The following is a 15,090-nucleotide window of genomic DNA, read 5'->3' on the forward strand; positions in this document are numbered from 1 at the left end:
TCTGACCAGATATTTCATCAGTAATGAAAGCCACCAAGAAATTTAAAGGGCAGCTCCAAGCAACAGACATTTATACATGGAGGCAACAACATCTGCATAACTAGCTATATATTTCACTCAGGAGTCACGGAAAGCTGGGTGAATGGTATCAATTGTCGCCCAGCTTCCTCACAAACAGCAATAAAGGAAAAAAAAAAAACACATTGTGTCCAGAAAGGCTTTGTGCACTGCCGGCGGGAGACAAACAAAAGCCATGGTGGTTCTGTGTAGATAAGATCATTCCACCCTCATTACCTGTACCACCCCCACTCCAGAGATGTGATTTACTGTACGGTCAGCAGACCAGAGGACTGGAGCGAGGGGGCAGGGAACACAAAAAGGTCAGGGCCTATTTAAGAATTAGGCTACTTTTACTCTCGCGTTTTGTGCGGATCCGTCTTGTATCTGCACAGACGGATCCGCACCAATAATGCAAACGCTTGTATCCGTTAATAACGGATCAGTTTGCATTATAAAAAAAAAAAAAAGTCTAAGTCAAAACTGTTTTTGTTTTCAATTGCACCATATTGTGTCAGTGAAAAACGGATCCGTTCCCATTGACTTGCATTGTAAATCTGGACGGATCCGTCAGTGGAGGAGACACAGTACGGGGAGGAGGGATCGCTAATACCATTGCTCGTCCCCATACAGAATTGTTATTCGACGGCAGCAGAGCATGTTCTACTGCCGGCAAATCATGATTTAGATGACAGCACAAACGATCATATTACCCGATGAACAAGCACTTCGCTCGTACATTGGGTAATCAACACCAGATAATCGCTAACGAGTGTTCCTATGAACGCTGGTCAGCGATTATCTGGCCGACCCTCTGCCTGTGTAAAGGGGCCTTTGCCTCCCCTGTCATCTGCTGTAAGGTTAGTGTCAGGAAGACCCCCATATGTATCAGACGGTTGAAATCTGTGGGTATGGATGACATTCATCAATAGGCCCCATGCGCACAACTGTACAATTTTTTGCAGGTCGGATGTGGACCCATTCATTTCAATGGGGCCACAAAAAATGTGAGCCGTCTGCATCCGTAAGTCCATTCTGCTGTGCTGCAAAAATGGTGTCTGGGCAGCAGAACATTCAGTGTGATCTGCTGCCCAGAAACAAGGAACCAATAGCGATCCCTCGCCCGCATACTGAGGAGGCGATCGCTGCATGTAAATGCCCACCTCCACTGATGAGCAGGCAGTTATTGAGAAGGAACGCTTCATCGGTGCAGAGTAAATTCTCGGCAATGGTGCAATTAACACTTTGTTTCTCATGGAACACAGATCTGGAAGCCATTGGAGACAACTGTCTCTGCCGTCCTACAAACGGCATATGGAACTCGCGGCCGTTTAAAAACGGACCATCTGAGCGGGCCTAATGTGCATGGCCAGCGTCACAGCACATCTGCCCAGAGGGCCTCGCTGCTGTATAGTAATGTGAATGAGATTTTAGAAATCTCTCCCACACGCTGCTAAAAAAATAAAAAATCCATAGTGTAAATTGACTTTACACGGAACCTGTCACCATGAAAATGCAGTGTAATCTGCAGGCAGCATGTTATAGAGCAGGAGGAGCTGAGCAGGTTTATAGTAAAAGATTCAGGATAAACTGTATTTTATTCATTTAAATTTCTGCTCATTTTGGGCTTTGAAGTCAAGCAGCCTCCCCTCTATGACTGTGTATACGGAGATAGCTGTCAATCACTGATGGGACCGCCTCCTGAACTTCAAAGCCCAGAACGAGCAGAGATATAAAAAATATAAAATTATACTGAATATTTTCCCATAAAACTATATCAATCTGCTCAGCACCTCCTGCTCTATAACATGCTGCCTGCAGATTACTTTACATTTTCATGGTGACAGCTTCCCTTTAAATGTGAATCTATGGTGCAGATTTAACCCTTTGCCATGGAGAGGGCTAAATCAGCAGCCATGTCTACTCCAAAATCAGCAGGGGTAGCCATAGAGGACACAGGAAATAAGATTACGACGCATGAAGCATGGCTGCCTCCTCACTTCCTGCTCCGCACGTCCCTAAGGGCACAGACTACATGCAAATAATGTCTTCCAAGTATAACAACCCTGCCCAAGCTTGTCATATTAAGAAATATAGCAATGCAATGACCTGGGCGAGCAGGCGTAGAGGAAAAGGTCTTCACTGTGGCACGTATCATTCTGTTCATGAACCTGGCAGCTCAGGATGAACAGCTAGGACAGTACAGGCACTTTAATACAGAGAACTTTTTTGTATAACCAGCTTTACATAGTTATATTTCACTACCATACTGCATTCCTTCGAGACGGCAATGTTGCACCTGAAGCATCCTGGGGGACGATATTTCTATGTAACGTACTAAGCCCCTTTGGGAGGACACAGGTCACCGAAGAGAGAAGAGAAATGCAGCAGGGCTGATGGTGTCATTTAGCTCTGACTTTTAGTGCATCAAAGCTAGCCATGAGAACGCATTAGGGTTGACATGCAGTCCCATGTAAAAACCACAAACACATTATGACACTCAGCTCTGCTACACCTGGTCAGTCATTGGGGTCGGTGCAAACTATATTTCCGACTGCCCAAATACCACTCATCAACAGTATACAGCAAGGAAAGTACTGCACTTCTGGGACAGGTATGGTGCATATAAAAACCTTTCATTTGAATAGTGGCTGCGACATCTGGATGACTTCTAATAAGATTGGGGGAAAAAATAAATAATAGAAAGATATCGGAGAGCAGGCTTTAAATAGGCTTACTGATGAGACGTCTGGTGTGTTAAGGAGAAAAGGCCTGCAGACATCAAGATATTGCAGGGAGCCTTTTGGAAATAAAGCAGCCGATAACAGGGGACAATCGCTCGCTGGGAGGAAGATAAGAAGGTGACATCCAATGTCATGGAGAATCCATCATGGAAACTTAACCATTTACATTCATCTTACATGACTGTGTTGAGATCATGTTTTTATGTTAAACATTTTTTTTAAAGAATTTTTGGTGATCTTATTTTGAATTTTAAATGTCAATATCTATATCTATAAAAAACAAGACATAAAATCCTGCAGTTTTCACACTTGCCAGTAAGCCTAACATTAGGTGCCACTTCTTGGTCAGTGCAGAGCACTTTACTGCAGTTATCTGCTCATCTTTCCAGGTAGGATTAGAATGACACATTATATATATATATATATTATATATATCAGTCCTGATCAAAAGTTTAAGACCACTTGAAAAATGGCAAAAAATCATATTTTACATTGCTGGATCTAAACAAGGTTCCAAGTAGAGCTTCAACATGCAACAAGAAGAAATGAGAGTGAGACAAAACATTTTTTGAGCATTCAATTAATTGAAAATAATGATTAAACTGAAACAGGCCGTTTTTCAGCTGATCCAAATTTTAGGACCACATGCCTTTAAAAGGCCAAATCCGTGCAAAGATGTGGATTCATTGTCATTTTCTGTCAGGTAGTCACACGTTGTGATGGCAAAGGCAAAAAATGTCTCCCTTTTTGAACGTGGTCGGGTTGTTGAACTGCATAAGCAGGGTCTCTCACAGCGCGCCATCGCTGCTGAGGTGGGACGCAGTAGGACAGTCATTTGGAATTTCTTAAATGATCCTGAGGGTTATGGAACAAAAAAGTCAAGTGGAAGACCCAAAAAAATTTCATCAGCACTGAGCCGGAGGATCCAATTGGCTGTCCGTCAAGATACTGGACGATCCTCGACCCAAATTAAGGCCCTTACTGGTGCTGACTGCAGACCCATAACCATCAGACAGCATCTGAGACTGAAGGGCTTCAAAAACAAAAAAACTTCTTCAAAGACCTCGTCTCCTTGAACGCCACAGAACTGCTCGTTTGGACTTTGCAAGAGAGCACCAAACATGGGACATTCAAGGTGGAAGAAAGTTTTATTCTCTGATGAGAAAAAATTTAACCTTGATGGTCCTGAAGGTTTCCAACGTTACTGGCATGACAAGCAGATCCCACCCGAGATGTTTACTATGCGCCACAGTGGAGGGGGCGCCATAACGGTCTGGGGTGCTTTTTCCTTCAGTGGAACAATGGAGCTTTAGGAAGTGCAGGGGCGTCAAACGGCCGCTGGCTATGTCCAGATGTTGCAGAGAGCATTCCTCATGACTGAGGGCCCTCGTCTGTGTGGTAACGACTGGGTTTTTCAACAGGACAATGCTACAGTACACAATGCCCGCAGGACAAGGGACTTCTTCCAGGAGAATAACATCACTCTTTTGGCCCATCCTGCGTGTTCCCCTGATCTAAATCCAATTGAGAACCTTTGGGGATGGATGGCAAGGGAAGTTTACAAAAATGGACAACAGTTCCAGACAGTAGATGGCCTTCGTGTGGCCGTCTTCACCACTTGGAGAAATGTTCCCACTCACCTCATGGAAACGCTTGCATCAAGCATGCCGAAACAAATTTTGAAAGTGATAAACAATAACGGCGGAGCTACTCATTACTGAGTTCATGTTTGGAAGTTGGATTTCTGTTTTTTGGGGGGGGGGGGGGGGGTTATTTTTTTTTTGGGAGGTGTGGTCCTAAACTTTTGATCAGCTGAAAAACAGCCTGTTTCAGTTTATTTGTTGTTTTCATTAAATTGAATGCTCAAAAAAATTTTTTGTCTCACTCCCATTTCTTCTTGTTGCATGTTAAAGCTCTACTTGGAACCTTGTTAAGATCCAGACATGCTAAATATGATTTTTTTTTTGCCATTTTTCAAGTGGTCTTAAACTTTTGATCAGGACTGTGTGTGTGTGTGTGTGTGTGTGTGTGTGTGTGTGTGTGTGTGTGTGTGTGTGTGTGTGTGTGTGTGTGTGTGTGTGTGTGTGTGTGTGTATATATATATATATATATATATATATATATATATATATATATATATATCTATCTATATCTATATCTATATATATATATATAAGAAAGTGAACCTTTATTCACCCAGGTGGTGCACCTCCTGGGTGAATAAAGGTTCACTTTCTTTTATCTCTTGGGGTGCCGCCCGTTTTTCTGGAACTACACATTGGGGTAAGAAGCCTATTCCCCTTGGGACGTGCACCCTAACTCCAACTGATTTTGTACCAGTGCCGCCTTTTTTCCTTGATTATATATATATATATATATATATATATATATACACACATACATACATATACACATATATACACACTGCTCAAAAAAATAAAGGGAACACAAAAATAACATCCTAGATCTGAATTAATTAAATATTCTTCTGAAATACTTTGTTCTTTACATAGTTGAACAAAATCACACAAAAATTGAAAAATGGAAATCAAATTTTTCAACCCATGGAGGTCTGGATTTGGAGTCACACTCAAAATTAAAGTGGAAAAACACACTACAGGATGATCTAACTTTGATGTAATGTCCTTAAAACAAGTCAAAATGAGGCTCAGTAGTGTGTGTGGCCTCCACGTGCCTGTATGACCTCCCTACAACGACTGTGCATGCTCCTGATGAGGTGGCGGACGGTCTCCTGGGGATCTCCTCCCAGACCTGGACTAAAGCATCTGCCAACTCCTGGACAGTCTGTGGTGCAACGTGACGTTGGTGGATAGAGCGAGACATGATGTCCCAGATGTGCTCAATTGGATTCAGGTCTGGGGAACGGGCGGGCCAGTCCATAGCATCCATGCCTTCGTCTTGCAGGAACTGCTGACACACTCCAGCCACATGAGGTCTAGCATTGTCTTGCATTAGGAGGAACCCAGGGCCAACCGCACCAGCATATGGTCTCACAAGGGGTCTGAGGATCTCATCTTGGTACCTAATGACAGTCAGGCTACCTCTGGCGAGCACATGGAGGGCTGTGCGGCCCTCCAAAGAAATGCCACCCCACACCATTACTGACCCAATGCCAAACCGGTCATGCTGGAGGATGTTGCAGGCTCATGTATTTGAGGAGCCGCTAGGTCTTGCACCTGAGAGAAGACACAACCAGATGTGAGAAATTCACCCAAAAGTGACGATGCCATGGATGCCAATATCACATTAGTGGACTTTGTGAGCCTCTAAAGAGCAGACCCAGTCCCCTTTGGATTGAATTTCCAACAAGTGAAATCTGACTGGTGCCAAAGTGCCAAGCAAATCAATGGCATTTTGCATGTTAGACCCATGCAGAGAACTTGACTGCTCCATAAAGCTGTGGAGCTACCTCCTCCCTACAGTGATCCCATGTGGCTCTCCAGTTGTTGCAAAACTACAATTCCCATTATGACCATGCTATCGTCAAACCTAGTGGTTTTAGTATCAAGGTGCTAACATGTGACCTTCTGGCTCAGAATAGACCCTAAGGCCAACTCCAGACGGGGCAGATTTGCAGCACAGTGCAAAAGGGTGAAAAATCGTGTATTTAATACATGGAGATTGGGTTTGGATTCATGGGAAAGGCACAGAGGAATTTATCTGCCAAATCTGGACCTGGTCTAATGTATGTGCCTAAGAGAACTACTGGAGACATCCCCTGTACAGTGCTACAGAATACGTTGGTGCTATATAAATAAAGGAAACAAGTGCTATTTATCAGTGTCCTACAAAGCCATTATCTCACGCACACATACACACCCCTCCACCCTTGTGAAGGGTGCAGCAGATCATAGGAGGAACTGAAGTGCGTAGCATTTACTGGCTTTGTATGCTCGCTCTTGACATTGTGCAGACATGTCATTAACAGGCTCACGGCCCAGTAGGGAAGCAGTTCGACATACACTCCTCTTACAGATATATGCAGCTCTCAAATACTGGAACATGAAGAATACACAAGGATAAGGTTAAACAATCCCATTTTCCTCGGTTCCGACCTATGGAAATATGTTCTACTGCCCATAGCTGGTTGGACCTAAATCACCATATCACAAATGGAAACCACTCAATGCTAGACCTGCCCAGCAAAAGAAGTATTCCCCTCCACCATGGAACCAATGACCTGCAGACACTCTTTCCTTAGTTGTGCCATCTACTACCACTAACGGAGGTCCCCTTTAAATGAGCAGTGCCACCACGCCAAGTCATAAGAGCTATTAGAATTAGTCAATTTCATGTTAATGCCATTTCCGTATGGGCTGAAATAACACTGAGGCTGTGTTGTGTAAAAGCTAAGTGACTGGATTCGGGGGAAGCCTCCCTCCCAGTTTTTTTTTTAACTGAGCGGTCATCTTCCAACCGTATTTTCCAAGACGTCATCTGTAGTATCCAAAGGAATGTGGTGAGGTTCAGACAAAATCCCTACTGCTGCTCTGTTAACACTAAAGACTTCTATTTCTTAAAGGGGGTGGCATGTAGGCACTGGGTTCACATGTGCCAGTGGTGGTGCACACACCTTCTGTAGATGCTTCTAGGAACCGTTCAGACACAATGGCTGCTGTATAGGGGCCGCAAGGTGTGCTACATCAGAGATGGCTGCTACACAGGGGCCCTTCATTAACAGGAAGGGACTCCCTCATGTACCTCATGCACTAATTCCACGTTGTCCATTAGGTGAGCAGGCTCTTGATGGCGTCACTATCAATGTGAGGCGCAGTTTTACCAATTTAGATTTCAATGTGCCTCACGTTAATAGTAAGCACCTCCGCACATTAACCCCATGTTGTCTGGCATCAGAGGTCTCCAGCATGAAGCGTTACAACACCTGGAGAGCCACAACTCCCAGCATGTCGGGAGATGTAGTTCTGCAGCAGCTGGATGGCCCCAAATTGTAGGCATCTGTTATAACAATGACTCACTCCTGCTGTATTTTTTTTCCCAGAATTGTAAGCTTTTTACAGTGAAATTCATTTTGTTCCTGGAACAGCAGGTTCTGTAGCTACTTGTCAGCCAGCCATGACAATAAGAGGGCATCCAATCATGCCCAGGAATTCCACGTTTTACCTCATTTCAAGCCGAATTGCTCGAGTGCATGAAAGAAGAAAAAGCCTCTCGGAGTGGAGAGCAGGACGTATGCGCAAGAACCCTTCCCAGATAAACAAGTGACCTCACCGCCCGCTGCTCTGAGAAGGGTGCACCTCTGTGGCCCCGACACGGCAATCGCTCCCACATACAGCATATAAACATGCACACAAAACTAGGCAAGCCTAAACGACACGTGGCCGCCGTTTGCAGATGAAGACCCGTTCACTTGAATGGGTTCACAATCCGCAATAATCTTTCCGTTCTGCAAAAAAATAGAACATATTCTACTTTTTGCGGTGCAGAGGAACGGTCCAAAATCCGGATTGCGTCTGGCACACGGTTGTGTGTATTAGCCATTATGCATTCCTCACACTCTTCAGACCTCTGCTTGCTAGAAGTTAAGGCTACATTTACACGACGGTGAAAGTAGCCGCCATTTTAGTAACTGACATCACACAGCCGTCTTTAAAACCAATCAAAGTCTATGGGGGCAATTCACATGGCCATTTTTTTAACGGCCAGTAAATACCAGCCATCAAAAATTAAGAGATGTCCTATTTTTGGAATTTTCATATCCAGACACAACCCCATGGAATTCAATGGGCCAGTAAATACCAGCCATCAAAAATTAAGAGATGTCCTATTTTTGGAATTTTCATATCCAGACACAACCCCATGGAATTCAATGGGCCAGTTTTTAATGGCTGTATAGACAGGAGTTCACCCGTCTCCCTTCAGGGGTTAAAATAATAATACAAAAATCTCATCCACTTGAAGATGCTGACGCTCTGCACTGGAAGGACCCGATGCTCCCAGCGTCACGAGTCAGGACGGCACATGTGATGTCATGAAGTCCTTCCTGTTCCCCTCAGTGCTGACCAATCGTAAGCGCGTTCAGGTGGATGTGGCGGGGCCACTATGAAAAAATTAACAAAAAAACTCATGCGTTTTTTACGACCATGAAAAACGGATGCAATAAGCCATTAAAGATGGATAAACGGCCAGAAAATGGATGCACATATGGATGCAGAATAGCCATGAAAAACTTACAGCAAGTCTGTTTTTAACGGCAGTTTTTTTTCCCACTGTTGTGTGAATGTCGCCTAAGGGAAAAACGACTTCATGTGGCTGCACAATTGTAAAGATATAGGGGGAGATTTATCAAAGCTGGTGTAAAGTAGAACTGGCTTAGTTGCCCATAGCAACCAATCAGATTGCACCTTACATTTTACAGAGTGCCTTGGAAAAATGAAAGGTGGAATCTGATTGGTTGCTATGGGCAACTAAGCCAGTTTTTCTTTGATAAATCTCCCCCAATAACTCAGTTTTACCACCAAATCAGGTTGGTCAGCCATTTGAGGTTGCTGCAACGCGTACACTTACCCGAAAAATCTTACTCGCAAACTCGGCTCATCATAGTCATTAGATAGCTCTTCTGTAATGAGCAAACGTGAGTTCTATTCAATAATTGCATGCAGTGATCTTGAAAGCTGTGAGGAACTGATAAAGTATATTAGAAAATTGTATAACTTTTGCAAAAGGGAGAACGAGTCGCTGTAGCTGAAATGCCCATTAAAAAAAATTCCTTAAAAGAAATGCGCACCATGTCTACAGGTGACCAGATAAAAAATATATATATATATATATATGTAAAAGTTTTTTTTTTTTTTTTTTTACATCAACCCCTCCCCCGCTCAGCCCATTCCACCTCATGTGTTTGAGCTCTCTCACTACAATATTGCTCTACCAAGCATACATACTATACGTGATGCAGCTGGAAAACAGAAAAACAAGGTAGGAAAATGCAGGGATCGTCAGCATCTTTTACGGAGTCAAGGGAACCGCGCATCTGGTGTATATAAATGGCTGTCAGGGAAAAGTCAGACTCCAGCAAGAATACTGTCGGCACATGACTCGCGGGATTCGTCCATTATCTCAACTGCATGCTGTCAATTTTTATTTCCCATGGATGCAGCACATAAGCATTGTCAGAACAAAGCCTGTGCCGTATACAAGGACTAGAAGACGATACTGTCGTCACTGTGACAGAGCAACAAATTATAGGCAAGTGCAAACCTATAGTTCACCGTAATCTTCAAACAAGAGAGTGGGACGCCCCCTTGGTGTTACCAATGCAATGTCCCCCAACAGTCTGACGGTGTCCAATCAATGAGGACACGCCCTACTGACAAGGGGAATGAATGGTACAGCCACAAGGCGCAGCTGAGCTGCAGTGAGGACACGGACATTGCGCAGCCGAATACTGCGCGTCCGTAAAACGGCGCTGCAGGATCATATTAACCGATTAGAACCAATTTGTTTTATTTGGTGATCATTTTTAATGGGTGCTCGGTTTTGCAGGTTACCACGCTACCATTAGCAAAGATCACTGAATAAACAATCTGATTCTAATCAATTAATATGCTTGTATGGCTGCACGCTACTTGGCCGCGTCCGCAGCACTTATTTCTCATGGATTTATATGGAAACTGAAAAGATGATTGATGCGTTTTCCATTACATGCAGTGGAACATGGAGAACCTACAGCTATGAAATACAGAGCAGCAGAGATTTAAGAAACCTGCAGACGTCGCAGAATACACATGGTGGATTCTCGTGTAGAAAAACCGCAGAGTAGTACGGTACCAGCAAAGTGTGAGAGATTACACAGATCTCATGTAGACTTTGCAGATGTTCTCCGTGTGGATTTCCAAATCTGCAGCATGTCAGTTAGGTTTGCAGTTTTCCAATGAAGGGCGAGATCTGCAGCAAAACCCTATCAGATCAGCACCAAAATCCACAATTGGTCATTGCGGATTTTGGTGCGGATATGGTGCAGAAACGTACATAAATCCCCACGGAAATTCGTGCAGACCTTATGTGCGTTCACCTGCAGTCGTGTGCATTTACCCTTAGAGTGCTTCTTCATGGGCTAATAATCGTTGCTCAAAGATATTCCAGTTAAAAGGAGCTTGTTTAAAGCACCTTTTGAAAAGGCCTGATGCAAAATGGATGGAGGACTGAAGGGGTTCTCCGAGATTTACATATTGATGACCTATCCTCCAACTCCCTGGACCCCCGGTGAGCGCCATGGCCTCCTCGCAGCTTACCAAGCACAGCGCCGTACATTGTACAGTGGTCGTGCTTGGTATTGCGGCTCAGTCCCATTCACTTGAAACGGGCTGAGCTGCGTCTAGGCCAGTGGTGGGCAACCTTTTTTTTCAACTGAGCCAAATCTCGCCAAAACCACGATTGAAATTTATTTTGAGAGCCACATTTTTAAAACCGAAAATACATAGGATGGTACACTGTTTTTAGTTTCAATAAGTTTTTATTGAGAATATTGTGCATGCAAGTATCCACATAGGTCGGGTACTGTGGGACTCTTTGCACCGGCCCTGTCACGTGGACGTGACCAGAGCCTGTGCAAGGATTTTTTGGCAACACAAGCGAAGCTACATCTCGGTGACCCCCTTCTCCCACCGCCCCGCCCGCAGCTCACCTGGTCCTGGTTCTGTCTGCAGCAGCTGGCTTCTCCTCTGTGTGGTCCTGATATCTTCGATCTGGTTTGAGGACTGTACTTTTCGCCCTATAAGATGCACATAGGTTTTAGAGGAGTATAATCAGAAACAATATTTTCCATTATACCTCAGGTCAGACCACCAATCAGACCCCCAATGTTAATCATACCTCAGATCAGCCCCCTATATCAGCAGTCAGCACCCCATCCATCATGCCCATGTCAGCCCCCATCCATCATGCCCCCATGTCAGCCGTCATGCCCCTATGTCAGCCGTCAGCCCCCCATGTCAGCACCCCATCTATCATGCCCATGTCAGCCGTCAGCACCCCATCCATCATGCCCATGTCAGCCGTCAGCACCCCATCCATCATGCCCATGTCAGCCGTCAGCACCCCATCCATCATGCCCATGTCAGCCGTCAGCACCCCATCATGCCCATGTCAGCCCCCATCCATCATTACCCCCCATGTCAGCCATCAGCCCCCCATGTCAGCCATCATGCCCCCCATGTCAGCCGTCAGCACCCCATCCATCATGCCCATGTCAGCTGTCAGCCCCCATCCATCATGCCCCCCATGTCAGCCGTCATGCCCCTATGTCAGCCGTCAGCACCCCATGTCAGCCGTCAGCCATCAGCCCCCCATGTCAGCACTCCATCCATCATGTCCATGTCAGCCGTCAGCCCCCATCCATCATGCCCCCCATGTCAGCCATCATGACCTTATGTCAGCCGTCAGCACCCAATGTCAGCACCCCATCCATCATGCCCATGTCAGCCGTCAGCACCCCATCTATCATGCCCATGTCAGCCATCAGCACCCCATCATGCCCATGTCAGCCCCCATCCATCATTACCCCCCATGTCAGCCATCAGCCCCCCATGTCAGCCATCATGCCCCCCATGTCAGCCGTCAGCACCCCATCCATCATGCCCATGTCAGCTGTCAGCCCCCATCCATCATGCCCCCCATGTCAGCCGTCATGCCCCTATGTCAGCCGTCAGCACCCCATGTCAGCCGTCAGCCATCAGCCCCCCATGTCAGCACTCCATCCATCATGTCCATGTCAGCCGTCAGCCCCCATCCATCATGCCCCCCATGTCAGCCATCATGACCTTATGTCAGCCGTCAGCCCCCCATGTCAGCACCCCATCCATCATGCCCATGTCAGCCGTCAGCACCCCATCCATCATGCCCATGTCAGCCGTCAGCACCCATCCATCATTACTCCCATGTCAGCCATCATGCCCCCCATGACAGCCGTCAGCCCCCATCCATTATGCTCCCTAATGGGGGACAATGTTGGAGTCTGCACCATCGGGGGGGTGACATGATGAGGGACAATGTTGAAGTCGGTACCTGATATATCACTGGGGTCTGGCTGGAGTGGGGTCGGTCTGGTCCTGGCTCCAATCTCAGCTGGCTCTGCCTTAAGGTGTCTTCTCCAGAGTCCAGACTAGAGTCCAGCAGGGTCGGCCAAGTTCCAACAAGTCGTGCCTCAGTGTTACTCTGTGACTGTGTTCTTCTGCTGCCAGCCTGGAGGGGCAGCTTTTACAGGTCATAGCAGACAGAGCAGCTCCGCCTCCTCGCCTCCCTCCGCCGCGGCCCCACTGACAGTCAGTGACGCCTCCTTTGGCCTGAGCGCCGCACGGCACACATGTAGGCAGGACAGCCGCAGGCTGCCGCCCCCGAGAGGAGGGAGGGGAGCGGGCGCCGGGCACACAGAACAGTGCTCCAGACTAAAAAAAAATTCCAAGTAGCCATTGGCTCCTGAACTGAAAAATTTAGGAGCCAAATCAAATTTTTAGTTGCCAAATCGAAACTGAATCAAAATTTTGGTATCGTGACAACGCTACGCCGATCAGATCGGCGTAGGGTTGTTTTGAAACCAAAATTTTGATTCGCTTTCGTCACCATAAAAAAGTATTGTGATACTCAATACCGTGCAAAAAAAAAAAAACAACAAAAAAAGCTGTGTGCATTTCGCATTTTATGAAACATTCGGCCCATAATAGAACAGTCCTATGCTATTTTTTGGGGTGACAAGGTGACTAAAAAGGCTATGTAATATGTTTATTTATTTATTGTTTATATATTTTATATGTAAAATTGGGAAAGGGGGGATTTAAACTTAATATTTTAAAGTACTTTCACATTAGCGTTTTTCATTTCCGGCACTGAGTTCCGTCACAGGGGCTCTATACCGGAAAATAACTGATCAGTTTTATCCCCATGCATTCTGAATGGAGAGTAATCCGTTCAGGATGCATCAGGATGTCTTCAGTTCAGTCATTTTGACTGATCAGGCAAAAGATAAAACCGTAGCATGCTACGGTTTTATCTCCGGCGAAAAAAAATGAAGATTTGCCTGAATGCCGGCTCCGGCATTTTTCCCCATAGGAATGTATTAGTGCTGGATCCGGCATTCAAAATACCGGAATGCACCCGCACTAAATCCGGACCCATTCACTTCTATGGGGCTGTGCACATGAGCGGTGATTTTCACACATCACTTGTGCGTTGCGTGAAAATCGCAGCATGCTCTGTTGTGCGTTTTTCGCGCAACGCAGGCCCCATAGAAGTTAATGGGGCTGTGTGAAAATCGCAAGCAAGTGCGATTTTCACGCATGGTTCCTAGGATGAAAGTCTATTCACTGTATTATTTTCCCTTATAACATGGTTATAAGGGAAAATAATAGCATTCTGAATACAGAATGCTTAGTACAAGGTCAATATAATAAACATTGGTGGCGCAGTGCGCCCCCCCATCACCCCAATATAATAAACATTGGTGGTGCAGTGCGCCCCCCCATCACCCCAATATAATAAACATTGGTGGTGCAGTGCGCCCCCCTCAATATAATAAACATTGGTGGCGCAGTGCGCCCCCCCCCCATCACCCCAATATAATAAACATTGGTGGCGCAGTGCGCCCCCCCTCAATATAATAAACATTGGTGGCGCAGTGCGCCCCCCCATCACCCCAATATAATAAACATTGGTGGCGCAGTGCGCCCCCCCTCAATATAATAAACATTGGTGGCGCAGTGCGCCCCCCCCATCACCCCAGTATAATAAACATTGGTGGCGCAGTGCGCCCCCCCCATCACCCCAATATAATAAACATTGGTGGCGCAGTGCGCCCCCCCAACACCCCAGTATAATAAACATTGGTGGCGCAGTGCGCCCCCCCCATCACCCCAATATAATAAACATTGGTGGCGCAGTGCGCCCCCCCTCAATATAATAAACATTGGTGGCGCAGTGGGCAGTGCCAATGAGGGTTAAAAAATAAAAAAATAATTAACTCACCTCCTCCAATTGATCGTCTCCTGTTCTTACTTCTTTCTAGTTTCTTCAGGACGCAGGACCTGTGGTGACATCACTGTGCTCATCACATGATCCATCACCATGGTAATGGGCCATGTGATGAGCTCAGTGACGTCACCACAGGTCCTGAAGAAACTAGAAAGAAGTAAGAACAGGAGACCGGCAGCTACCTGATCAACTGGAGGAGGTGAGTTAATTTTCTTTTATTATTTTTAACCCTCATTGGCACTTCCCACTGTGCCACCAACGTTTATTATACTGGGGGAGGGGGGGC

The 15,090-nt window shown here is 45.8% G+C and overlaps 1 protein-coding gene across 4 annotated transcripts in view; it reads right to left on the reverse strand.

Moving 5' to 3' along the window:
• LOC121003737 (KAT8 regulatory NSL complex subunit 1-like) overlaps positions 1–15,090 on the reverse strand; it is a 98,082-nt gene that overhangs the window by 19,128 nt on the left and 63,864 nt on the right. The gene's annotated exons all lie outside the window — the stretch shown is intronic.

The sequence above is a fragment of the Bufo bufo genome, chromosome 6 (assembly GCF_905171765.1).
Source record: "Bufo bufo chromosome 6, aBufBuf1.1, whole genome shotgun sequence".
Taxonomy (NCBI): Eukaryota; Metazoa; Chordata; class Amphibia; order Anura; family Bufonidae; genus Bufo; species Bufo bufo.